Source organism: Strix aluco, chromosome 7, assembly GCF_031877795.1.
Source record: "Strix aluco isolate bStrAlu1 chromosome 7, bStrAlu1.hap1, whole genome shotgun sequence".
In the NCBI taxonomy this organism is placed as follows: domain Eukaryota; kingdom Metazoa; phylum Chordata; class Aves; order Strigiformes; family Strigidae; genus Strix; species Strix aluco.
Window position 1 is genome coordinate 14,299,922 of NC_133937.1, and position 27,355 is coordinate 14,327,276.

General features: G+C 40.4%; 1 protein-coding gene across 11 annotated transcripts in view; it reads right to left on the reverse strand.

Moving 5' to 3' along the window:
* Nucleotides 1-27,355, reverse strand: part of ZMIZ1 (zinc finger MIZ-type containing 1) — a 360,810-nt gene that overhangs the window by 76,450 nt on the left and 257,005 nt on the right. Inside the window, exon 1 of one of the 11 annotated variants that reach the window (XM_074830540.1) lies at nucleotides 18,531-18,683. The exons of 9 other annotated variants lie outside the window; for them this stretch is intronic. The gene's annotated coding sequence lies outside the window, so the exon portion shown is untranslated. Of the gene's footprint in view, nucleotides 1-17,939; nucleotides 18,059-18,530; nucleotides 18,684-27,355 lie in introns of those variants that run through there. One more of the 11 variants, XM_074830541.1, reaches the window with a different exon arrangement.

Below are 27,355 nucleotides of genomic sequence, written 5' to 3' on the forward strand. Positions count from 1 at the left end.
TAATACTTTAAGTATTGCTACTTAAGTCAAAGGCTTACCGTTCAATGGAATACTGTATATAGTTTTGGTTTCTTTGCCTTAAAAAGCTAAGCAAACAGTTAAAAGAACAGAGATCACCAAAAATGACTGAAGAAAGACGAAGACATGTGGATGAGTGAACAGTAAAAAACTATATTACTGATAAAAGGAGGAATATAGAAACATCAAGCTTCATGGAAAAGATATATTTGACAGAAAAGGTTTCAAAATTGTTACTAGTATTCAGAAATGAATACATATTTTTTACTACTGCTAGTTTTGTCTTTCACAAAGCTCAAACAATCAAGTTCATTGAAATCCCTATTACAATGTATTTATGAAGCCAACAACAGAGTTGAACCCAAAATAAAATTAAGCATTTATATGTACACATGCTCACTGACATAAAAAAAGATAAATTGCATAAATGGACATTAAACATTACTTCTTGTTCTTAGAAGTATAGCAAGTTTCATACATTTATCACATGTGACGTCTAAGATCAAAAGTGGAAGAAAGAGTCATCTTTTCAACTGTAGGATTACTAACATCAAAAAAGACCCAGCAATTATTCTTACCTAATGATTCTATTCATTGTTTACATCCACAATGAAAGCAACACATACAAACTTCTTGTATTAGTTAAAAATGCAACAGTCTTAGCTCAAAAAAATGACAAGCTGAAAAATCAGGATTAGCAAACTGAAGACCAGAAAATAAGAACTGAATCATACAAGCCTGCTGCCTATACAAAGCACTGGAGCAGTGCATTTTAAATCAATCTGTTCATCCCAGGCAATATGTGTATTGGGACAATTATTTGTTTTCCTTTCTCCAGTGTTTAGTCACCATAAAAACCATCTACATGAAAACAGCTTGTGCTTTACAGTTCTGATGAAGCTCATAAAAAATTAATAGAATGTGAAGAAGGAAAGACGATGAAGCATAGAGATTATACGTCCAAAAGACAAGGGTATATGCAGGTCTCATTGATAATATGCTTAGTTCATTTTCACATCTGAGGCAGCACTTTAAACCTAAAGGTTGAATTATAATATGTGTATCAGGAGTTGTTAGCTATCATGTCAAAACTAAAATGCACATGAATTCAAGAGAGAGTATTTATTCAATAGTTTCTCTTTCATTTATGGGGAATGGAAGAAACAAGTACAGGAAAATGAACTCTTCTATCTGATAAAGTCTATCTCAGGAGAATGGCAAAACCTCATCAACTACCACAAGGATGGGATTTTATCTGCTAGGTAGGATTCCAACTACTTTTCTAGGGCCAAGGATGCTGACACTACCCATCACAAAGCAACCCTTTGGTTTCTGGGAAGAGCAGAAGTACAGACTTTTGAGTCAGGCTTTCCTGACCCTTTCCTGCCCCCCTTTGCACCCCCAGTTTCACATGCGTATGCTTCCTACGGTGGGCACAAGGACTTGACTGGGCTGTTTAACCGCTGCAGCTCATTGAGAAGGATACACCAAGGTGCAGTGCTTATCTTCATGCTTCACCCTGGAAAGCCAAGTGGGATATTAAGCAGAGAATCCCATAGCAAATTCACTCAAGAGTTTTCTCGGCTCAACTGGGATTTCCCTACTTTCTCCCAGCAAACTTACACAGTATTGCTGTTTCAAAATTGTGCTGAATTGGGCCAGTGAAACTATTTTTCTATCTTCCTAGCAACTGATGCTAAGGTGTATACTAAATTGCCTTCTGATTTTATTTACGTTACACTATTTCCTCCTAATACCTTAAGAAGTGCAAATACACAAACAGCAGCAACAAATCAGGTTAAAACCAGTCATGGAGCAGGTAATCTAGAACTGTGTTTGTGTCATAAATCCCTACCTTATGTTATCAATGTGGGAATCAAACTCTGATAAGCAACTATAAAATAGCCTTTTTAAGGTTCCTCATTTATCCTCCTTAATCTTAAAACTGCCTGTTCTAAAACAGAATAGGAGAATAGGAAACTATTGTGAACTAAGGCTCATTAACACCAAGGGTTGGGGAAGAAAGAGAAATCAAGTGCAGGTAGCAAATAATGAAAATCCCATTCATGTTTTAGAGCTGTATTTGTTCATAACTAGATGTGGTGATAGTAGCAGACAAGGAAAAGGAAGAAGAAGATCAGATTCATAATAGTAGACACTGTTTTCAAAGACACTCTTCTCTAAACAAAAATAACCTTCTAGACTTCAGAAATGAAGATAAACTAGAAATCCAAGAACAACTCCCTGAGAGAGGAAACTACACCTCTCCACTGCACACTTGAAGGGGGATGTCCTACCCCTCCCAATCTTCTGACACAGTCCTGGTATCCTTTTGTGTAAAATCTGTATAACTCAACAATATATCATGTAACTGCTTTTGGATTTCTTGCTATAAAGTAGCTGTCTACACGATTACATTTCCAGCTGCTGTTTCACTGTAATTTAATGCTAATTCCTTCATGTTTATATTTGATGCTTTTAATACCATTGTTTTCTAAGGCGTTTCAAGAAAGTATTTACCTCAATAAGTCTATACTGGTGAAATTAAATTAAACAAAACAAAAACAGTTGCATGAGCCTCTCTGCTGTGGAGACTGACTAGACCGTCTATAAAACTAATCTGCAACACTCCTGAAGCATATTAGCAAGCAATATACAAGCCACTAAGCTCAAAAAGGATGGAATTACAAACACTAATGAGTCATAAGCAGACAGATAGAAACTAAAATTACAAGTTGATTAAAGATTCCCTTCCATTGACAGCGACAGTGAAAGGAACCGTACAGAATGTACTAATTCAGTTCTATCATAAACTGGTTAAGACTACTGGTGTCAAGATTAATCATTTGAGTCTTGTTCCAAATCATTCCTCCGCTTACGCCATTTTGCTATTCACATCTGTCCTAACTATTATATACCTGTTTATTTAAAGAAAAAGAACATATGGCACTAGAGATACTGAGATAGCAAATTCAGACTAATGGGTACAGCTGTCATGCAGGGAAGTCAGGCAGGTACATACACCCATCTGCCTACACATACAGATCTACCATAACATTGGCCAGCCCCTTCCCTGAGCAAGAAAGAAATCTTGAAAACCTGTTCTCAAACTCAAGACAAAATTTTCCTATCACTTCATACTTCAATTCTTTGAAGGTTTTGTTAGCTGAACTTTTCAAAGTCATAAACACTCTTGCCAAGTATAAGCTTGTAAAGCAAAAAGCACATCTGAACTTCAATATTGCTATTAGACACTTGATTCTCCCCTCACCTGTACCTAATATCTTCTTTAATTTAGGGAGTTCTTTCTCACCCCAACTGATATCAGATTCAGGTGTATTGCCTACCAGGGTTTGTGTACTGGCATTTTATTATTCCTGTGTTTGTGGACTTAAGCTATTCTGCTTATATTTTGGATGTTCTAGATGTTTATTCAGCTGCCTTTTTTCTGGAATTAGATTACTAACAGCACCTTTAGTTACGCAGCCCAAAGAGACCACACAACTTTCTTTCCTCCTGACAGACCCAACCTTTCTGTGGAGAGAAAAGACATTATCTCCTCCAAGAAGGAGAATGAGAGACAGACAAGAGTGTGTCATTTCAGTGAAGCAGTGTGTGGAGATCAGGACCGCATTGCTGGTTACTCACACACAGCAGGTCCTAGTCCTGAATGCATTTCACCTAACCTGAGCTTTTTGTAGGACTGCAGCTGTAAGGTTTTACCTGAACTTACATCCTCCCAGTTTTTCTGTTCGAATGAAAATAGAAACTTTTAATAGTCATTAACAGAAATTAAAGAATTCAGTTTATGATAAACAGCTGAATTCTGTAATTATTAAAACCAAAACAAATTACTGATTTGGTTTTACTCTAAATTGTTATTTCAAGTAACTAGCATGCAGGTGAAAACATGATTAATTTTCAAATGGAAAAACTACCTGCAGCAAAATAACCAAAGCAACTAGCATTGTGGCTCCCTGCCTGCACATGCACAGGCTTCCCCAGGTAGGGAAACTACACCACTCTGCAAACTGGCTCCACATGAGGATGAATTCTAGCCCCACCTTGGGTAGCAGGTTGGCCAATCACTGGATTATCATTTTATGGGTTGGCTTCACTTAACTGTAACATCAATAATCCATTACTGGTGGTTTAACAAGATATTTAAAGAGGCTAAATATGATAGTCCAGACAAGTGATTATCAAATGCTAGAAATAATTATTACACTTAAATTGCCAGAATATGTAGAGAGGTTGTCCCATGTTTTTGTCATTTCATCCAAATACTAGTTCATTTGTCAAAACCTAAAAGGTAAGTAGAAAAATAAACGATCACATTTCTACAAAAGCAAACTGACACTGAAAAAACAAGACCAGCAGCAATACTTATCTTTGAACAGATCTTCCAAATACAGTTAAAGACCATTTGGCTGGAAAGAATGGACCACATCAATTTTGGTGTAAAAGGCATAACTGCATTTTAATTCATTTACAAAAAAGCTCACAGATGTGGTTTAGACAGGAGTTGCTCAAGTTGCAAATATGCCTTGCTCTGGCAAGTCCCAATTTCTTTCCAAAGGGTAGGTCACTGCATGGAAGAGCAAAAAAACCCAAGCAGCCTTGGGAATATATGAAAAACAGTTTTCACTCAGAGCTAGAGTTGAGTATTTTTATACTGAAACTAGGCTAAACTGCTTCTTCAGGAAACACAGCTGAGGTTGCTCAAAGAGCAAGAGAGTTAGGGATGCATTTTGGTCAACAGTTGTAGGCAACTGCAAATTCAGTGAAGAATATGGAAGATGTTGCTGTCAATAAAGTCAAAGCCCACTTGAGTTCATAATTTCTTTGATAGCTCTTCGAACATGAAACTCAGGGTGGGATCAAGCCCTTACAGACTGAAGCCTCCAAATTACATATAGGGCTGCATCAGACTGGTCCTAAAAATGCCTCTCAAGGAGTAAAGCTTTATTTATGCATTTCCATAATGCCAAGAAGACGTTTATGAATTAGCATATAATGTTTTGGTGAGGTTCAACTGCTTACCAATCTTTAAAAGCCAGCCTTTTATTCCCCTACAGACTAGGCAGGTTGACTGTTACTCATGTTATCCATGACACAAAGTGATGCTATGGGGAAGAGGACTATTTCAGAGGGAGATATGGAAGAATATCCAGAATATCCAGTCTTTGGAAATAGATTTGCTAGAACACACACCTCAACTAACCTCATAAACTACCAATATGTTTTCATACTAACTACACTGACAAACTAAAGGCACAATCTGAGTTTGAATACACAGTATGAGATAGCAACAGAGCATTTCCCAGAAAATGGTGCTTAGTGAAAAGGTTGGAAACTTCATATAAGCAATAAGAGATGCAGCTACTTCCAGGAGTATGTTTCTTGCCTCTTCCATTCCTTGTTACCATTTCAATAAATATTCTGCCAGCACAACCACCCTCAAAAAGTTTGATATGTGTGCTTATTGCAAATACAATTTGTATCATCAAAGACAAGTGATCTTGCTAGTTTATAGCTTATACTAATTCCTTGAGTGAAACAAGCTGCATCAGCAAAAGGCGATTTTTGTTGTAGAAGTATACTTACACTAGCACTTTTGCCTGTATTGAGAGTTGTAAATAAGCAGTCTTTAATGACATTTCCATGCTCACACAAGTTTTATGTGTAGATCTCACTTCAGGTGATCTCATCCTCACTCCACAAAACTCCTTATCATAGCTTAATGCCTTTCTTCCAGGTTTCAGAGAAATCACTGAAACCAGGTAACAAACTATCTTCCAAAAGGTGCATGCCTTTCCCATCATGTAAAACTGAAGTTCAGTGGAGAGTAGGTAAATTTTCACAGCTCAGATTACCAAAAAAAGCATATGCAGCTCTGTGGGAAAATGTGAACGGGTTGTACAAGGTAGGCAGAAGTTACCAGTCTGATGGCTAATTTATAGCAGCTGAAGTTTAACTTAAATTTAAAATGTCAGCAATTCCACAATTGCCAGAGAATTGTTGGTTTGGTAACCTTTTCTTCTCCTCTCTCTTCTTCCTCTTTTCTCCCACTTACTTACAGTACTGTCAAACCAGAACACAGGCCTTTTCTATTTCCTACACAGGTAGAGCTATCTTCCATCTTTTAAGGGAGAAATTACAATAATTGGAGGAAATCTGATTATGGATTATTTTGCTGCTTGAGTCAATACTGGTATATGTAGATATTACTATTCATGCAGTATGTAACACAATCTTCAATCTTTAGTGTAATTAGGAAGAAAAAGGGGAGTTAAGGACAGGCCAAAAATATCTTAATTATCAATGAAATCTGCAGCAGAAGCTTCTGGAGAGAGCCACTTAGATTATTTTTTTTTTTTTTCCCCCCTAGGGTCCTTGATTGATGCAAAACTGATCTCAAAACAGATTAGACAAACAATGAAAATACATATGGGAAAACTCAACTGTAGACTCCTGTTTTAGATGGTGACAACTGGTAAAAAATTTAGAAATGTCTTAGTCTGTTAACAATCTAAAGTCCTCTGATGAAGGCTTTGAAAAATTTGCCAAATACTGAGGGAAACTGTACAATATCTTGAAATGGCATAAATTAGAAGGGTGGCTGATGGTGATTCCACTGATAGAAAACCAAGCACCACAATTAGCCTTCAGTTTAAGGTAACAAGCACTATTTAAAGTGAGATTTTTGAAAAATTATCAGCTGTTTGACATGCTTTGTGAAGATCAACAAATACAGACACATTAGAGTGTAAAGACAATGAATAATAAATATTACTTTCACACTAAGACATTAACTTTCATATTGCAGTCAGACAGACATTTTGACAGTCAGGGTACTGCACAAATGCAGGCACAGAAGCAAAATGTGCGGCAATGTTAGGGGAAAGTGCCATTACATATTGGACACAGTTGAAAGCAGTCAGAATTGAGCTGCAGAGGAAATAGTCAGGCTACTACCTAGGACTCCACTAAAACAAAGAGATGTTTAACTTGCATACAGTATTATTTTATGATCAGGCTCTGCCTCATTCAAATAAATTCCCTCATTTCAATCTGCTTTGGGTCACCCTGACACCTTTTGCAATTTGTACATCCTTAAACTGATTAAATGACTAGAAAAACAAACGCGTATTTCAAATAAAGTATCCATCACCCAGTATTTTGGATGACTTAGGCAAACTCAGTGTTAGGCACATGTGCTCTGGCTCAGGAGTGATACTTATAATTGAGAAGTAGGAAGCTCAAAGTACACATACTGGTTACAGAAGCCATCACAACTGAGAATCAACACTGAGGATTAAATAACCTCAGCATTAGCAGAGGTCTTGTTTTCCAGTGATCTGCATCAGCTTTGCTTGACTTGACACTAAGAAGAATGCTGCAGAGAATCAGGACCGATGAATCTGGCCACTGTGGAAAGCTGCTTGCCTGACTGCTAAACTGCTTCTTCCTTGCTGTTTAATAAAAACCTATTAAAAAGTAGGTATCTGAGGTCTTTGTCATCCACCTAAATAAACAACAGTGAGTACTGAAAAGAGACATTCATTGCTCCCCATTTTTTCCAAGCTGTTATGTCTTTGCCATGAAAGCAGAAATAACAACAGTTCAGGTACTTCCTCTCAAGACAGCTATACAACCTTTAAAACATCCATTTCCCAGGAGCCAGAAAAAATCCTGAATTTTCACCAACGCGCAGCTGCTGCCTGGGAGGGGTCCTCTCCTGTCCCTTCACTAAGCAATTAATTCTAATCTACTTTGAACCGTTATAAAATGCTGTGGACAATTTTATTCAAAAAGAAAACTGTTGATGACATGTCTGTCACTTGTATCCCAAGACAAGCACAGAAAACAGTGTAATGTCTGTCTTGCTACCACAAGCTCATAATTTTTGCATCTGCTAGAAACAGCTGATGAGATCATTCACTAGACTGTCATGAAGTAAAAATATTAGCCGTCAATATACTCAAGCTCTTGGATCAGAAGGGACAGCCAATCTCATGACACTCTCCAGGACTGCCTGATGACTGATTTTATTCCTATATCTCCACCTCTTCTTGCTTAGTGCAGTGGGGGCCCTGGGAGATTCTTGAGATTTGTACACCAAAGTAAAGAGCAGTACACCTATAACTGTAGCAGGGTCAGGATTTTGAAGCATTCCAGCTCAGGATTTACTATTGAGTGCAATTGTTCTAAAAAATAAAACAGGAATTAATTTTCCTGGAGGATGGGTATTTGTCTCAGAGGCCAATTTGTTGCAGCATCCATCCCAATTAATGTCATGTCAAACAACCCAAACTTTTTTTTTTCCCAATTATTTTAATTTATGGAACTAATGCCTACACAAGTTGAGTAGCAGGAACCACATTTTCTTTTACCTTGCTTGATTGTGCTATATGAGAACAATGGAAATGTAAAAAAATCTCTGTAATAGAAGGTCTTTTCCTTGCAAATGAAATGGCTGCAGTGCACTTCCCTCTATCGCTTATGTATAATGTCTCAAACAAGACATATTTTCGAACAGCAGCATTTTATTAGCTTTATTCTCTTTCCTCACCTTGCATCAACCTGCTGGTGGTAAGAAACTGAGTCAGCATGGCACTACTTCAGAAGCCAAAGTCAGATCACCCTTTAACTACAAAAAGCAGTATTAACAACTTGCAATAATTTGAAGCAAACAGCTCAGATGCAACAATCGGGAAACTGCTCTAAAGTGGGACTCAGGAAACAGGCTCAGATAAGGTGACTTGCCAAACTCAGCTAAAGGCTGTGCACGACATGGTCAAATCGCCTCCTCTACCGCATGTTTCAGTTTCTATTGGATATGACACATGTACTGTCTCTCAATTCAGAAACATTACAGAAACTCTCATGGTGTTAATGACCACCAGGCACTGTGTTATAACCACAGGGAGACCACCAAGGTGCTACAAAATTGCTTTCAGCATTTCCACAGGTAATTGAAAACTAACTAGCAAAAGGTAAATCATCTCACATCTCTAGTACTATCCTCTGCTCAGGATAAAACACAGAGGTGGTAAATATGAGTAACTGTGCAGTGTGTTACTTTCCTTCCCACACTCGCTCTGAAGAAGACATTTGTTTCCAGAGGTGTTGGTTCAGCACCTTCTGCGAGCACTACGTTGAGTCCAACCCCCCCGAGCAAGCCTGACATTCTCTCCTGACTTGTGTCAGCTGTCAGTGCACACTGACTGAATAATGCACATAATGAAGTGTCCCTATTCCCTTACGTAAGGGAACAAGTTCCCACTGCAATATCTGCAGAGCTTAATCTACAAGTGCAAGAGAGAAAAGAAGCCAAAAAATAAGACATCTGTAACAGAACTGAGAAGACTCCCCATAAAGATGCCAAGGAAACATATTTTTTTCTCCACCCCTTCCACCCTTCAAAAGTATTAACAGGAAGTAAAAACAAAACAAGCAAGAAAAAACACTTCAACCAGTTCAAATGTGTGTTCAAGTGGAGGTAAGAAACCACTTAAAGCTCTCACAGGATTATAAACCCCTTTGACAGGTCTGATAATTTTAAAGGCCTAATTCCATTACAGTATCTGGCAGCCTGCAAGGGCACATTTTACTAACCATAGGCCACCAGGTCATGATAGATGTTGACAGAAAACATTAAAGGTTAAGTAGATGTAAGACCATAAAACATTTCAAGATGCACAGTGCCAACAATGCTAACTAGCAATCATGGCACTGTTTGAGAGGAGAAAAAATAGTTTGGTCTTTCCACCAACTGCAATCTCAGGGAGCCCTAGCAGAATCAGGTGTCCAGGACAGCCAGCACTGGGCATGCTCACGTGACATGAAAATCCTCTTTGCAATATCAAAGTCCAAATTTCATATGTTACTTAAAATTCACCAAGTGCAAGATCGGATTAATTAAGGTTAGCAAAACATACCCACACAATAGATTTTTCACTAGTCCTCTTCAGCTGGAAAATACTGGCAGCTGCTGTGCAGCCAGTAGCCGCGGCAGTGCCACAGAGGAGCTGCAAGGCAGGACACATCCAGGCAGCTAAGGTCAGGCAACCTGCAATTGCCTCTGTGTAACAGTATAGCATTCTGACTTGGAAAAGCAGTACTCAGATCCTCATCGTGATAAGGATCTAAGCCAACAGTTAAAACAATTGAGCAAGACACAATAAATTTGTCTTAAATCCCCCGCAAAACTTATTCAAGAACGGTGGTGTAATCACTGCAGGTGGCAACCCGCACTTCAACTCTGCCTCAGTATTTATGCAACACATTTATGCAGTTGCAACTCCAACAATGTAATTTTGATTGCTCATTCCTTAAAGGTGTCAAGATACAATGACAATGGCCATAATCACAGTTAACCTTATTCCAGTCATTATATATAAAACCTAATATTTCACATTCCAAACTATTTAATGGAAAGGAAGATATTGCACAGATCACTGTCTGTGTGTGTGGAAAAGGCTTGAAAGTTGCTCTGCATATTCTCTTCTATAAGGTACTATGAGAATAGTCACAAAAAATCTTTAGGTCTTTTTCTTTTTTAAAAAGAACTCCTCTGAGTGACATCTATCTGGCTAATAAATTGCCAACACCACAAACAATTAAATTAAAAGCTGTTCAATATGTAAGGGGGAGGGAGTTGACTACTGACCAAATCTGACATACAAATAGCTTGCTAATTTGTCAGCAAGCCAAAATAAATGGAATGGGCTGGCCACAGGTGCAGGTAAATGCCTCAGAAATAGACATCAATAAATCATTTAGCTCTCTATAACATTTTAGATTACAGTCATTTAACAAGAAGGACATTTTTGTCTTTGCAACATGATTCGTGAGTGCTTTAAGTAAGCCATTTTAAGTCAACACTTAAGATGGGACTTTAAAACTTCCTTTTTCTGATCTCTTATACCCCACTCTTAACTTCGCAGAAATTATAAACTGTATCGTGTGTTCTGCTTATTGCAAAATACATAATCCAAGATTATGGGGTATTACACACTAACGATCAACTAACTCTCCAAGTCCAAATCTCTCTCTATGAGAGAATAAATCTCCCCTGATATTTTTTGTAGATGTAGAGACAAAGAAGAGGCTTGCTGAATGTCCGGCAAGCCAGAAAGCCAACTTCCTAGTCTCACTAAATGTAAAAATGTGTATGGAAGAGTGAAAACAGTGGGTCATCATGTATTAAACGTATTCCTTACAAGTAAAATCACTTGGGCCTCATAATTCTCGATCTCAAACACTTCTTCAAGAAGTCAGCCACTGGCTATCTCCTCTTTCTGCTCAAACACCATCTGCTGGGCCATTTTGCTGTGAAAACGATACAAGGAGCCACAAATAATAACAGACAGAAGCTTAACTGCATGTTCAAAAGAAGGTCATCCTCATATTCAAACCAGAAACACAAATACACAAGGCCCATCTATGCTTCTGTTTTTCAAAGAGCTTAAAAGTATATTCACAACCCATAAAGTCATTTAGTAAAAAGATTAAAATCTCTTGTTTGTAATGGACTAAGATTACACGAATGTTTCTGGTTTTAACCTGATTCTAATGCAACTTTTGTCTAATGAAGCATGTTTCTTGACAGCCACAAATTACTTTAGATAGTCACTTTAAGGATCTTCCAGGTAAATCAGCCAATTAAGGAATTACAGTATTTCTACCCTGAGGAATAGTTAGAAAACATATATAGCCATTTGGAAAGCTGACTGGAACAGGACAATTTAACAGTGCTGGTCTATTTGCAAGAAGGCAACATGGTTTAGAAGTTTCTTCCAGACTAACCCCTCAATTGCCCTATTGCTAGAAAAACAGTAGGAATGTATATGGATGAAAAGATATGTAGGAACATGAACGACTGGTGCTTACTTCCAAAAATATGCCATTTTATTACACCTAGGATAGGAAGAGTTTTTACACACAACCAAACATGACTGCCAGGCACACTGTCAAACATGCATTATAAATCAGAGCTAACAGACAAATCTGGACAGAATCCCAGTCACAGCACCAAAGTTCACTAAGGTGTTACCGAATTTATCAAAAAACACAAAGGGTGTGACACAACCCTGTGGCACATCTGTCTGAGCAGGAAGGCTGGAATTAAAACTATGGGCAGCAGCAAAACAAGAACGTTGAGAAGTACCCACAGTAGACCCCATGCGGTGGTTTAACCCCAGGCAGCAACCAAGCACCACCCAGCCGCTTGCTCATTCCTCCCCTCCTACTGGGATTAGGGACAGAATCGGAAGGGTAACAGTGAGAAAACTTGTGGGTTGTGATAAAGGTAGTATAATAGGGAAAGCAAAAGCCACGCACGCAAGCAAAGCAAAACAAGGAATTCATTCACCATTTCCCACTGGCAGGCAGGGGTTCAGCCATCTCCAGGAAAGCCCGGCTCCATCACACATAACAGTGACTTGGGAAGACAAACGCCATTAACTCTGAATGTCCCCCTCTTTCTTCTTCTTCCCCCAGCTTTATCTGCTGAGCATGACACCATATGGTCTGGGATATCCCTGTGCTCAGCTGGTGTCAGCTGTCCTGGTTGTGTCCCCTCACAGCTTCTTGTGCACCCCCAGCCTCCTCGCTGGTGGGCTGGGGTGAGAGGCAGGAAAGGCCTTGAGCTGTGTAAGCTCTGCTCAGCAGTAACTAAAACATCCCAGTGTTAATCAACAGTCTTCAGCACAAATTCAAAATATTGCCCCGTACCAGCTACTAGGAAGAAAATTAACTCCATCCCAGCCAAAACCAGCACACCCCATTAACAGTACCAGAGACCTACAAGCTGCTCAAGGCAGTCAAGTAACAGCCTGTGATCAATAGAAGCAAGTACTGCTGGCAGATCAAGCAGGATCAAGACTACATAAGCCACTGCAATCTGTATGAATAAGTAAATCATGACAGGCTCCTCTGAAAGCCATGGTGTTAGGGTGATGCTTGAAAAACTCAACTTTCTTAAACAGTTGGATAGTGTCAGTAGATAAGACAGTAAAAGCACTGTTAACACCCTTCTTTGAAGTCTGGCTAGAATATGGATAAGTACGTGGCAAAAAAATCTGCAATATTTTTTCTTTTCCTACTACTAATGCAGAAATAAGGTTGTTAATAAATTGTCAAATATATTAAACCAGTAAAACAAACAACAGGTCAGTAAAGCTGGTCAGCAGAGCTAGCTGAGTACTGAAAAGTCACATGATAGTCTCCTATTAGCTCACTCTGTTACCTTCTTGGGCTTGAAGTAAGAAAATATACCCAAAAATAAGTAAGGGAGTGATTTTATGAGCATCCCAGGTTGCCCTAGTTCTGCTTCTGCTGAAGCACTACTTCCTTAATTTGTAACTAAGTTAGGTCAGAATGATTTTGAAAATCCAGTGCAAAAATAGTTTTAATGATAAGCATGTGAAAGAAGGAACCCATTCAGGTACTATAGCATTATATTCAAACAGCATTCTAACAGTCTTGTATTTACCAACAATTCTGGGTTTTTGTCTGCTTACAGGATGTCAAGACAGACAAGAGTCCAGCTTGCCTACCTCCTGAAATTTAAGGGATTTAAGAGGTGTAAGTGGAACTCAGGAGGTACAAAGAACACCAACTACTAATAAGAAAATTCAATTAAGAGGATTAGAAGTTGATAAACGTTAAAGGTTATTTGTCAAACTGGTGAGAGCTGTACTTCAGTTATAATAAGCAACAAGAATTAGAAGCTTAGCTGGGTGTCTGAACATTTTATTGGTACTAATAAAGACAACTGAGAACAAAATTAACTTTTTTTCCTGGAATAGGTAAAACTGCCATTGGTCACACTGGATTACTGTCAACAGAATGAGCCCCAGCAAGCTAAGAATCAGGATTAGTAACACACTCCAGAGAATGCAAGACATTGGAGAATGATCCAGGTCAAGAACTGGAGAAATGTGTAATATTTATTATAGGTAGGCTGAGTGGCAGCCTTCCACACTGCTGAAGTAACTACTGTCCCAGCGTCACTCATTTTATAACTACACCTTGTCTTGATTTTAAGGAGAAAATTCTTTAGGGAACTTCCAATTAAAAATGGGGAAAATAACCTGTCTTGTGTTCTTTCTGGGCTTGTCTCTGTACTGAATCTTCAGTGGAAGAGCCTACGCGTATGCCAGACTGGCTGGCTGCTTTCTCATTGATGATGAACGGATATGCACTCTGCACCATGCCTTAAAAGCTATTACTGCTTTGCTTTATCATGCATTGGTGTACCTCTGATAATTATTGAAACATCCGTTTCACTTGAAGGCTAGGTCATCCTTTTACATTCTAGTTTAAAACGCTTTGTCAGTAACTTCAAATTGTTCCAATACTGAAGAAGTTGATTTTTAGTTACTTCTTGAACAGCTGTTTTATATACCTAAACATCCTTTTGCTAAAGCATTTTAGAAGCAGGTATACCTGGTGGAACTTTTGTCCCTATCCTGCCGTTAGAAGAGTCAAGAGATATTAACACAATGTATTTTTTCCAGTGTGTTAACTTTTACCTCTTTCTATAAGGATCTGTTTGTTTTGGTCACTCCAAAGAAACGATCCGTAACTCCACACTACCGTGAAACAGATGCCACATCTAGTGTTTTTCACAGAACTTTCTGGTTTCTTCTGGAAAGGCAGTACAAGGAAAACCGCCCATAGCAAACTCTAGGAAATTCAGAGGACAGGCAGTGGGGTCATTTGTTACAGCAGTATTTTTAAAACCCCCAGGATACATCTATGCTGCACCATATGCTGTACCCTGCAAGGTATCGGAGGTAGTAAACCATCCACTCAGCCTGCGCTGCTATCCACATGGCCCAGCTAGGCTTCTGATACACAAATTAGATTGCCCAGCTCTAGGTTGGATAGCTCTGAACTACAATGCAGTAATAGCTGAGCAGCACAGGGAGGAAGCCACTTTTCACCACCTTTTTTTTCTTCTCCTTGAGCAAAAGGAAAGCAGCTTTCTGTCCAGCTGCTTACGAGCAGTTTCATGACAGTCTGTTAACAGCAGCTTCTTCTGCTTGTTCCACCCAAGACAAAACAGAAGTTCCACTTGCAAGAGCAGCCTCAGAGGAAGGTATTTCCTGTGGCAGTCTCTGTTCTCAAACTGAAAGGAACAAAACCAAAGAGCATCTTCATTGAGACCTCTGGAACATCATTTTAGCAATGTTCCACATGGTAAGGTCTTGGGTTTATTTGTGTTCCCCTGGCTAGCTCCTTCTCTGATTAGCTCTTTTGCCATTTAATATAATGTTCTGTCTTTTATTGTGAGAGAAAAAAAGAAATCACAATGGTAAAATCCCACAGAGTGAGTTTCCCGTTGGCTGCACTCTAGTAAGATTTTTCGCTGCTGTTGATCAGTAATATCCCTTTTGCTGGTGTCCTGGTCATGAGAAAGCAGCCTTGCGTTTTACATAGCCCCAGTGACAACTGAGGATGACATGGGAACTTCTGTGTCCTCGGCTAACGTTGTAACATAGAGAAACACTATTCTCTTGTCTTAGTTACACATCTTGTAACTGGGGGGTTTTGGGGGTTTAGATTGCTATATTAACCTTTACAGCAACAGAAGGCCTGTTTTGCCAGACCATTCTCTCTAAATTATCTCACTGTAATTAATACAGTACCTGTTACTACAACAACAAATTGTTTATTAATTGAGCCCAAAGTATCCTCTATTATTCTCTCATTGTTGGTTTGCACGCTCTTCTTCGCTTTGTAACCAACAGCTGGTCCCTGTGCACTACATGGAGACAAGCTTTCTCAGGTGTTCCTGGAGCAACCAGCATAAGGGTTCCAGGACTAAATGCTACTTTCAGCACAAGTAATACCCGTAGGAGTGCGTGTGTTTCACTAAGTATGAACACAGCAACATTGCTGCCAGGACCACTGAAACACTGACGTGCACGGATTTGACATTTGCGCCCATTCTACTACAATCTGTCTAAGATTAAAGGTTTAAGACTAAGTTTCAAACCTCTCTTATGATCGTATTTTCAATTGCTACCATGACACTGTACCTTGCACATTCAGATGACTTCTTCACTAGTTTGCAGACATATTTCCCCAGAGATTTTCTGATGGCTCCTCTAGAAGGGTGTAAGTGGGGTGGGTGGGAATAAAATTAAGTGTTTTTTTACATCAAAATTTTAATCTTAAATTCAAAACTGAGCCTTTTGTAACACTGCTTAAACTCAAACTGAAGCATTACTGACCAAGTTCTTCTGAAGTAAATTTGCATAAAATCAAACACTTGCTTGCAAGTTCTACTGCACTTCAGCTGCCATCTTGATTTAAGTGCTAATCAAAAAGAGGAACAAAATCCTGCTAAGCGGATCGGTGACAGCACAGAGGAAACATGCTATTGCTTGACTGAGAGAAGCTTCTACTTTTATGCATGATTAGCTGCTGATAATTACTTTCTTTACCAATATAACTGTAATAAAGTTCTAACTTGAGGAAAAATTAAAGGAAATGTTAGGCAACTTTGAGGAATTTTAGTTGGATCTTCATTTTACATACTTCCATTTCCAGGTAGTGTTTCAGCCATGCTAATTGTTTCATCCCAGACGAATGACCTGGTTAACTTAACTTGATTGAGACATGACTTCCTGAAAGAAACTGGTCTCCACAGTAACTTTTCTCTCCAAAATCTAGCAGATTTGCAGAACAAACATCATCATCTGTAGTTTTATGACCAAAGATAAGTTGTTGTCATAAACAGGGGTTCAAATTGGCCAGTTGACCCCATGTCTACAGAGAGCATTTATTTCATCAAAAGTTGACAGATACTAAGGGATTTTCAGCCAGATCTTATCATGGGCTCACCTGAGCTCAGGGGAAGTAGTTCGTATGACTGAAGTCAACACTTGTTTTGGCTTCAGTGGACACAGGATCACTGACACTACTTTAGGCAAAGTCTCTTTCACCTTACACAGGGATTTTACTGATCCAAGAGCTGCTATGTACAATAGCAAGTCTGTTCCCCCAACAAACCATGCTGTCAATGTCTGAGTTGCAAACACTGAAGCTGTATAGATTCCTTGCATTTCATTTTTACTGTACATTAATATATTTAATTTTATTCAGTTTTAAGTTAAAGCTATTATTTGCTTTAGTCTGTGTAACTAAACCAAAAAATAAACCAACATGCCAAGTTCCAGTCTGGCATCACTAGTTCAAAACTTTTTGAGAACTCCATAAATGATATGAAAATTAAACAATCTTTTTAGTTTTTACACCGGCAAAGAGATAAACAAGACACTTGTTAGTGCTCAACACAAGGGGAAAAAAACTTGTCAACCTGAATACCCGTGACTGCCATTGATACTAATACTTCTTCGGGATCTTCTTTGAAACCACTTGCCACAGATGTGAGTTCTGCATGGCAAGGTCTTTATAAAGAGAGCAGAAATGAAATGGTGGCAGCAGTATTGTCATTGCTGTTCGCAGAACAGCTCATCACGTTCTGACAGGGCCAGACAGGCTAAAGTTGGAGAAAACGCCACTGATAACTGCCGTTGCCTTTTGGCTTTATGATTGCAGATACAATAAGCAATATTCTTAAATTTAAACGGTTCACCCCCTAAAATAAAAATACGGTGAAGTCCAGCTAAATTAGCCAGCCGTGAATTCCCTTCTCGCCCCCCGGCTCCGCTCCGGGGCAGCCCCTGCGCGGCATCCCCCCGCCGCGCCCCCCGCCCGCCGCACACCGCCTTACCCACAATGCACCCCCGCGCGGGCACACGCGCGCACACACACACACACACACACAAGCGCGCACACACTCGCGCACATACTGCCAGGCAGGCTGACACACACACACATACACACACACACAGGCGTTCCCACTTGCACACGTACGGCCCCCCCGCCCCCCAACTCACCCCCAAGTTACATGTCATTCAGGAAGGCCGGTCCGCCTCCGCGCCCCCTCCGCTGCCCGCCTGCCTCCCTCCGCGCCGGAGAGAGGCCACATATGTCTGCAAACACTTCTAGGCAGAAACCAGCCAGTGCAGAACAAAGACAGCCGGGGTTGCCTTCATCTCAGCACAAGGCAGCCAGTAGCTATTTCCAAGCTTGTTCGCTCTCCCCCCTCTGAGGGCACCCTGCTCTGTTTCTCCCTCTCTCTCTCCTCTTTGCCTGTCCAGCTACTGCACAACACACATCAATTATTCATTGCTTGTCTCCCGGTTTCCAGGCAAAACCAATCACAGATGGAGTCTTGCTAATGGGCTCATGCCGTACTTGCCAACAGGCTATTTGTGCTCAAGCTACAACCCTCTAGAGACAATAAAGAGAATCAGGTTAAGCTTTAAAACTTCACACGTACGCGAACAGACCTAAAACGGCAATATACATGTAAGCATCCCTGTGACATTGCTTAGGAGTACGTCTTCAGCATACAGCACGGCAGCAGGCTGCTTTAAATCTTCTGAAAGGGTTTTAAGAAAATCAAACACTCAGAAAAATCTCACCTCAGCTGCATGTTACTGATATTGATGGTTTTCTTTTCTGCCTCTAGTGATCCATTCTTGCTTTCCCATTACACCTCTCCCTCCTTCTCTCATACTCATGCACGCACGCACACGCGCGCGCACACACACACACACACACACACACGCACACACGCAGCCACTTTGCCAGAAGGAAGAGAGAGAAAGAGAGAGGAGGGAAAAAAAAACACCCAGGCAGCTCACATTTCAAACTTGCAAGGAGGGGTGGTGCTTAAAACGCTAGGACAAAGCCTCTGTCTCTGGCATCCAGCCAAAATACTAAAATAAATCCCCTCGATCAATTAATTGGAAGCAACACTTGTTCGAGTCCACATAACAGACCATTAAGGGCACCGGGGCTGAAAAGTCTTTAGATTTGGGAAATCTTACACACTTGTTTCCCCCCTACCCTGTTTGCTGAATGCTGTTGACTAAATCCATCAAACTAGTCATGCTAATTAGCGTCCAGAGCAGCCTCGGCGGCGGAGCAGCGCCCGGGGCGGGCGGCCCCCGCGGCCGGGAGTTTCCTTCCGGAGCGGCCGCCGCCCCGCGCCGGGCAGGAGGGGCCGGGCAGGAGAGGGGCCGGCGGGGCTCCGGCGGGCCGGGCCGGGCCCGAGGCGGCGGCCCTGGCTGCGGTCCGCCGGGCGAGCAGCGGTAGCCACCGGCGCAGCGCTCCCGCTTGGCGGGGCGGGAGGCATCGCCCCTCCGCTGCGGGGGAAACTGAGGCACGCAGGAGGGGGTGGGCGCTGCCCGCTGCAGTCGCTGTCACCCGCGGGACAGCCTTGCTTGAGCTGTTGGCTTGGGAGTTTGGGTTTTGGTGTTTTTTGTTTGTTTTTTTTTGTTTGTGTTTTTTTTTTTTTTAAGAGTTCAAGCCCTTCACCTCCGCCGGCCGCCCACTGCTCTAGGCGCATCCCCCTTTCCCACGCCACTCCGAGTTCAGCGCTGCCCATCGAAGTTTTAAACAAGTTTCACGTATCAAACCATGGCACAACGCAGCCTTTGGTGGACAGCCCTTCAGCTGACAGTGTCACAGGATAAAAAAAAAAAAAACCAACACCAAACAGGAAGCTACTGTGACAATTCTTTTCTCCCTCTCAGAGGGAAAACTGGCAGTTTAAGTTGTGGCCGGCCGAGCACCAGCCTTTTCCTGCCAGCCTCCTGCGGTGCGGAGCCACTTCCTTCCCCGGCACAACCTGCACAAAGGCACCTCCACCTCTTAAAGGCGCACCCGGCCCTTTAGCAGTGAGGCTAGCCTGCAGGTTCCAGCGAAAAACCAAACCAACAAAAAAGAAGGACTTAAAAAAATACGGGCTCTCCAGAAAAATTCGGTGAAAAAAATGGCCTCAGCTTTCCTTGCCATGCTTACAGTCACTTAACCACGGTTCGTAAACACCTTAGCAGAGAGAGTCTGCAACATGACAGATCGGAGCAGCAAACTATCACAGATATCAAAGAGCAGCTCTTCTCTGAAAAATGATTCCACAAAAAAGCATTGTCAGATTTCATGTTCATTTTTTTCCCAGGGAATCCACTTCAAACAAGTAAAAGGTGCGTGTGCTTTTTGCCTAACTTCCACTCCTGACTTACGAGCTCAAGGGCAGCCTGTCAGACAGGGTTATTGCTTTCTCAGCCATCAGACTAAGCAGTACTGCAAACCAAACCCTCCATAATACTTCTGCAATTTCAGAGATGCACAGGCCTGCCTGAAGGAAGACTTCTTAACAACATGGCTGCTACAGGTGGTACAAAACACGGCGCTGGGCCAGTATCCACAGCAGATAGTCCGTAGAGCGCAGGCAAGCCTTCAGCTGGGTCCTCAGAGATCGAGGTGATCCCACCGGGCTGCTGGAACAAACACACACAAAATGCAGCTTCCACTGCAGGTGATCAAATTCGAGATTCAGTCACGCAAAAGAAAAGTACCACTGTTTTTATTTCCTTTCAGAGTGGACAGATGCTTTAAAGATCTGTAAGTTACACAGCTGTGCTGGCAGAATAGATAATAGCAAGCACGAGTTTTGGAGGACTGGCAAAGCAATAAGAGAAGTATGGCAAGAATCCCAAGCAAGGACCAAATTCCCTAACTGCACTGAGCTCAGACTTGGTGGATGTGAATGAAATTTATCATTGACCATAACTCTACATAAATTCTAGACAGACACAGAATGTACATTTTTGTGCTTGTTTCAGGTTTTACTGCATTTACAAATTTTTTTACACAGCTCATAAGCTATCATGGTGTTATTTCATATTTCAGAAAAAAGCACAAAGCAACATGAAGAACGGATCAGGCAGTTGCAAGGTCCCAAATAGCGAGGCTGTCTTGTTCCTCATACAAGCCTCAATGAAATCTTATTTTTGGAGGGAAAAAAATTATTTTGTCATTTCTGTATAGAAAATTCATATTCCCCAGTATCCTTTGTTTTCCTAACTACCATCATAAGATTGCCTTTTTGCCCCCCTCTGCAATTAAATGCTCTTTCTAGTCTAACAGTGTTTCTCTTTTAAGCTGCCTGTCTTTTCAGCGGAAGTGGTTTAGAGTAGACAAATCACTTATCTAAAAATTATGTACTTACTTCTCCTTTGACAAATCTTCAGCAGGTTTCTAATCCCACCCTGCCACTTGAAATATCACTTTCTGTGATGACATTTGAGTCACAGTTGTCAGAAGCATCAGGCTCTGTAGTTAAATGGATTAAATCACACTTCATAGCATGCAGTATTTTGAAAAAGGAGTGGTTTATCATTTGTAGAAATTAATCATAACAGTTTTTTCTCTAGGGCAAATTCCCAATCATTTTTAAAGATTACTATGTTTAAGTCCCACTGACAGCAGTATGTCAAATTACATCACAGCGAAGGTTATCTCAGGCAGTGATAACTATTAACGAGACTCACTGAAGACATCTACTACTGGGAGAAGCAGGTCTGTACTGGGAAGCACCTTTAACATGCAGGGGTGGGAGAGCAGACTCTTTGGCCCTGCTCTGTGTGGCTCTACTGAGGCCCCAGGGATCCCGCAGGGTGGTGGTGTGCCTGGCTGCTCGCACCCCGAGCTGCTGCTCTCCTGCAGGGCCAGCCAGCCGCTCCCCCCCATAGGGAGGGGACACAGGGGGTCGGGACATCGTTCAGTCCTGCAGGGGGGAAAGAGGAGACGCTCATCTGGCCCACCTCTAGCTGATTAAGGCGAAGAGTTGAAATATTTTCAAGGAAGTCCCATTTACCTTGAAACAGCACTTGTCAGTTTACCGTTTGTTGTCAACGCCAAGCAATATTACTGATCAGAATCCTCCCAAATCTCAATCCTGCCAGTCACGCTTCGCACAGGAACAAATCACCACCAGCATCAACATGATGCTGCTCTTTGCTCTCTGCACCAAGACACTTCTCTCTCAAAGAGTGTATTTTTAAAAAGTCAGAAGAGTCCATCCTTAAGTCATAATGGTGCAACAGACCTGCATGCCCATGGAACACTGATTCTTACGGTGAACAAGATACTGATGTGGACAGATTTGTATGTTCAGATGCCTTTGACTGCTCAACATAAATGGCACGATGCTTATCTTCAACTAGTTCAAGTGAGGTGGCCTTTAGGTGTAATTTTTGCTTCTCTCCCTACTCACGCCTCTTTGGTGATATTGCAAAAATGAACCAAAAACATGAACACCTGTAATAAAAACAGATCACCAAGACAAAAAGATGGAAAGGCTGCAGAGGGGCGGAGATCAAATCCCCCTTTTGGATGCTTCAGTATCAAGCAGACTGTACAAGGGAGGACATCATCATGTTCTACTGTAATTTCATTATGAGAGGTGTGCAGAGGAAAGAACAGAAAAGTTGTTCAGAGAAAGAAAATATAAGGGGTAAGGAAATTCTCTTCAAGTAGCTGTAATATCAGTTATTGCCCACTGAGTCATAATATAACCCTTTAGCAATGCAAATTTTCTATGACCAAAGATTTAAAGGTTTATCTTGGGGACCAATCTTTATTCATCAGAGTTTTGCTGCGCTGCTTAACACAGCAGGGTAGTTCCTTACAACATTTGTCTAGAGCAGGTTATTTGCCCAAGAATTAGTTCCCTGGATATGTATATATTGTACTATTGATTCAAAGGATTCAAAAAACTCTTTAGAAGGCTTACAATTACATAGTCGAAATACACAGAATACATGGATCAGTGGCCTTGTGGATTTTTCCTACTGTTTCACAGTAGGTTGAGTCAGCTGAAGCTGTTATAAATCACAGGGCTGCATCCCAGTCAGAAACCAACCATGTACTTGGAAAAAAATAAAAAAAAATAAAATCCTTTGACTCTGCATCAAGTGTCTTTCATGCATAACCCATTTTTCCAGAATCAAACCAACTCCATCCAGAGAGAGGTGTGAGAAGAAAACCCAGTGTAAAAAGCAAAGTAGAAAAGACTCTTTTATGTGGTTTAGTCCTGTCTTGTTTAAGTCAAGGATTACTACATTGCAGAGATTACTATGACTGAAGTACTTACCCTTCTGTCCCCTTCTTTGTCAAGCTTTATAAAACAAAGGTAGGAAAGTTACAAAATGTAACAACACAGCATTTTGCTTTTTCCTGTTGCCCATGACCACTGTTTGCATGTGCCCTTGGTAGCTAAATGCTTTGACAGTCCCTCTGATCCAGACTACACATCTGGAAGCACCAAATGCTGTTTTGGATGCACACAACAGTTGGACTGAAACACTTAAAACCTTCTGAAAGAGAGTTACGCCCCGTTTAACTTCCAAGACCATGGAAATGCTCATGTTCTTTTTACCCCATCATGAAAAATTGTTCCTTCAAATCTATGCAGAGGCTTGGGATAGGCCTGTAGGCACCGCAATGAAAAACACCTGTCAATTGCCCTACTCTTTGGTAAAGAAGGTCTACCTTAAATCCATCTAATAAAATGTAACATTGCAACTTTCTAATCTCTATTTCCTTCCTTCCTTCCTTCCTTCGATTAAATGTCTTTACCACATGCAGGAAAACAAAAAGATCTATAAAATTACAATGAAATATGGGGGGAAAATCCCCAGAATTACAGAGTGAAGCCACATTCATTATGTTCGTATCTTTGGTCCTCTTCACAGCTATATTTTTACAGAAAACTGAGAAGCAAAGGTAACCAAACCATGCAGAAATAAAAAATGAAGTACACTAAGGAAAAATCACATCTGTAATGTAGGATGACAGTCAGGAGAGAGGCTTTACAGAACTAAAAAAAAAAAAAAAAATCACTGTATAATGACAGCATCAGTTCAGAGTTGTCTCCGGGACTATTTCACCTGCAGCAGAGCTACTGCAGCTGCCTCTCTCACCCTGACTTGTCCATCAAGCAATTCTAAAGACAGGCAGAACATACCCCACCTGTGATTCTCTGCCCTTCTTTTACTGTATCTATTTTGCTACAAACACTAATAAATGTTTTAAAAACTGCTTTTTGTGACAGGGGAGCTTTATTGTTTTTCCAAATGTTAGAGATGTCTTAACTTCTAGATGCTTCCCTTCAAACTCCTTGGTAAATTGGAGCATGGCACAAAGGTCTTCACTGCTCATCTCCACTTTCAGAGTCTCTTTTGGCACCTGGGCTAGAGTTCATGACATCTCTTCTAGCAAATCAGACAGACATAGAAATTAACTGAAGCCCTTTCGATACTAAATCAAATTTTTCAGCACGATCAAGCGGATTTCTAGAACATCCATATTTTTCAGTAACTTTTGATTAAATATTTTATACCACATCTTGCAAACTGCCCAATTTTCCTCATCTAGTTTAGACATTTTTAGCCTGCTACCACTTTGGGGGAATGTCTGATCAGCTGTTTCTTTAGCTTTCAAACTAATCTTTTAGCGTTCATATGGTTCTACAAAGGACTAAAAACTTTGTTATACATGAAGCAAGACTTTCAAATGCAATGAGGACTTTCTAAGAAAGTTTTACTATGCACTTTAATAAAATTTTTTTTGCTGCTTTTTGAGATGCTCAAGATTGCTCTCAGTCAAAATATTTGTTTTTATCGAACACGTAGCTATTGGTAGCTGAAGCCCCACCTCTGGCAGGCTGTAGGTTAATTACAGCTAAGCTTCCTCTCTTCCTGCTTAACTGTTGAAGGGGATAAGGAGGCAGCTCTGAAGACAGCAACCTAATCAAGTCTCACTGAAAGAAGGCAGAGAACTATCAAAACAGCAGCTTGTGAGGCTGTGTAGGACTAAAGGGATGAGAAAGAGAAATGAAACTGAAGCTTGGAAAGTCCTGCTAGGGCTCCTGGGCTTTTCTTGGCATTGTAAACCAGTTTGTGCTGTTTTACCTGTTAACAGTATTTTTCAGAAATATAGATTGTATGAATATTCCTCATTAAGATCTCAAAAGAATAATCCCTCCATGAAAATACCCAATTCCAGTAACTATTTTCATTTATTTTTTCCTTCTAGGTCACACATGCATCTCCAGTTGACAGTTCTTACTCCAGCCCTGTCCTCGGAAGCAGTGCTGTCAGCAGGGCTGCTCGGGCTTTCTGAGGAGCGGCTCAATTTGAGTCATCCTCCCCTCTGCATAATCCTGTTGGCCCCATTTTACTGAGTGTCCCTAATCTAAAAATGGGCTTGAGAGGAAATCTAGGCTATTTGCTTGTATCCTTTTTTTATTATTACTTTTTTAAAATCAATCCACGAAAATATGGAAGGTATCAGTAGTGAGAAGGAATATGTGACACAAACATCCTGAGTGGGAAATAAATGGAATAAGAAAAGATGTAAAGAGAAGATATGTCCTTCATTAGCCACAGTTTTTACACCCTGTACATGGGAAAGTTAATGACAGAACCCTTTTTCTGTGTTGAGTGAACTGTGAGAGCATTCAAATGAGAAAGTTGAGATGCAGTGTATTTTTCGTAATTAAAAAAAAAAAAAATCTATGAAAACAACACTGAATGTCACTTTATCCAAGACAACTGTAGAGTCTAGAAAACCATCAAAAGTTCACAAAGATTTTTAAGGATGCCATATCTAACATATGAGAGGTTAAATAAATAAACAAATAGATAAAATCCAAAGTTACAAATTAAAAGGAAAGTTACAAATTGGCACCACTGTCTTGGAAAGCTTCCATTCTGGAATACAGAGACATTCATCCTTTGGAGGCCAGCTCATGCTTCTAGCTTTGTATTTAAACAAATCCATGTACCATCATCATACACTTTTTCTATCAATCTGCCAGAAAGCCATACAGAGTTATTTTTAGCAAACTGTGAGATAAAGTACAGTTTAGCTTGCAAAGTAGCCTAATAAGGCAAAATGTTGTTGGTGAAGACCAAATGCAGTCACTGTCATACCCCCTACACTAATCAATCTCTAAGGGCGTCCCTTAATTTTCCCCACTTGCTGTGAAGGATTTACTGCATTAGCGACAACAAGAGAGAACTAGAGGGATCTTTATCATTTTGTCTGTTTTGGTAATCAAATATACGGTGATTGCAGAAGAAAGGAAATGGTCTGAAAAGAAGGTGGGTTTGCTCAGATTCACCAAGGAAACATTTTGGTAGACAATCATTTTAAGAGAAACAACAGGTTGACAGCAGATTTTGCTTTCAGAAGCAGGCAAACTCTGGTCTCAGTCACCTCCAAATACTTCGGGCTTCATGCTTTTTCAGTGCCATGTTTCCTTCCACCATGTTGACAGTGGAACAAAGCTTTGAAGTGCATATAAAGGACTCTCAGGGAGTATATGTATGCTTTAATATTAGCAAGGATCTTCTTAAAACTAAAAGTGTTCCAAAATCCACTAGATGACTTAGAATCTGAGAAAAATACTTATTTTGACATGTTGCGGGGGGGGGGGGGGGGGGGGGGGGAACATAATTCTGTAACAATTTATGAGAACAAGATTAAAACCAGCAATTAACACAGACTTCTATCTTTAGTAATTATTCATATACCTGTTTAGCTGATTATAAGTAGTAGCTCCAGGCTGTCTGCCTGCATTGCTAGGACACAGACAGCAACCTTTGCTAAATTGACTCCACTTGCTATGCTCATGCTGCAAGAGCTGTTTTCAAGGACAGATGTACAATGTTATATGGGTAAAGAGATGAGCAAATTAAAGATGGGTATTCTGTCAGGAAAAGGACTGAAGAACTTGTGTCAGCATTTCCCTACATTAACAGAGCCTCAGATTTTTAACCCTTTATCACCTATTACTTAGATTTAAGAAGCACCTTCCTTATATAGATAGCACAATTGTGTCTTCTCAAAATCATGAAAATGCAATAGCTCAGAACAAAATACAAGGGCGTGCACTATAGATAACCATATGTCTATATATAGATATGGAGGGATTCACAAAGAGCTTTTAATCCTTCTTAAACTCATTTTAAAGCATCATAGCCTGTAGGTTAAAGAAGCTGAGAACAGTAGAACATGAGTTACCAAACATATTATTGCCACACAACACAAAAGCCTCCCTCAATTTGAGATCATCAATAAACATCCAGCACATTCCTACCAAAAAGCTACACTCACATTTGGGATTTTTCTTTTTACCATCTTAATTCTGCATATTTCTGTTTAAAGCAGCACATGTATTTCTTTAAAGGATATTGAAAGTCTTTTAGACCTACTCTGCTCTGAGAAATATTTAGCAGTACAACCATAGAAGAGAGCTACGCTGGCAGCTCCTACCCAAGCACAGACACAGTTCATACTGGCAAGAGGATATGTCTTACATTGCCTTTATTGGCTCCCCATTGAAATTAAGTTTACAATCAAGGGATTATGTGATCTCACTAAAAGAGGGCTT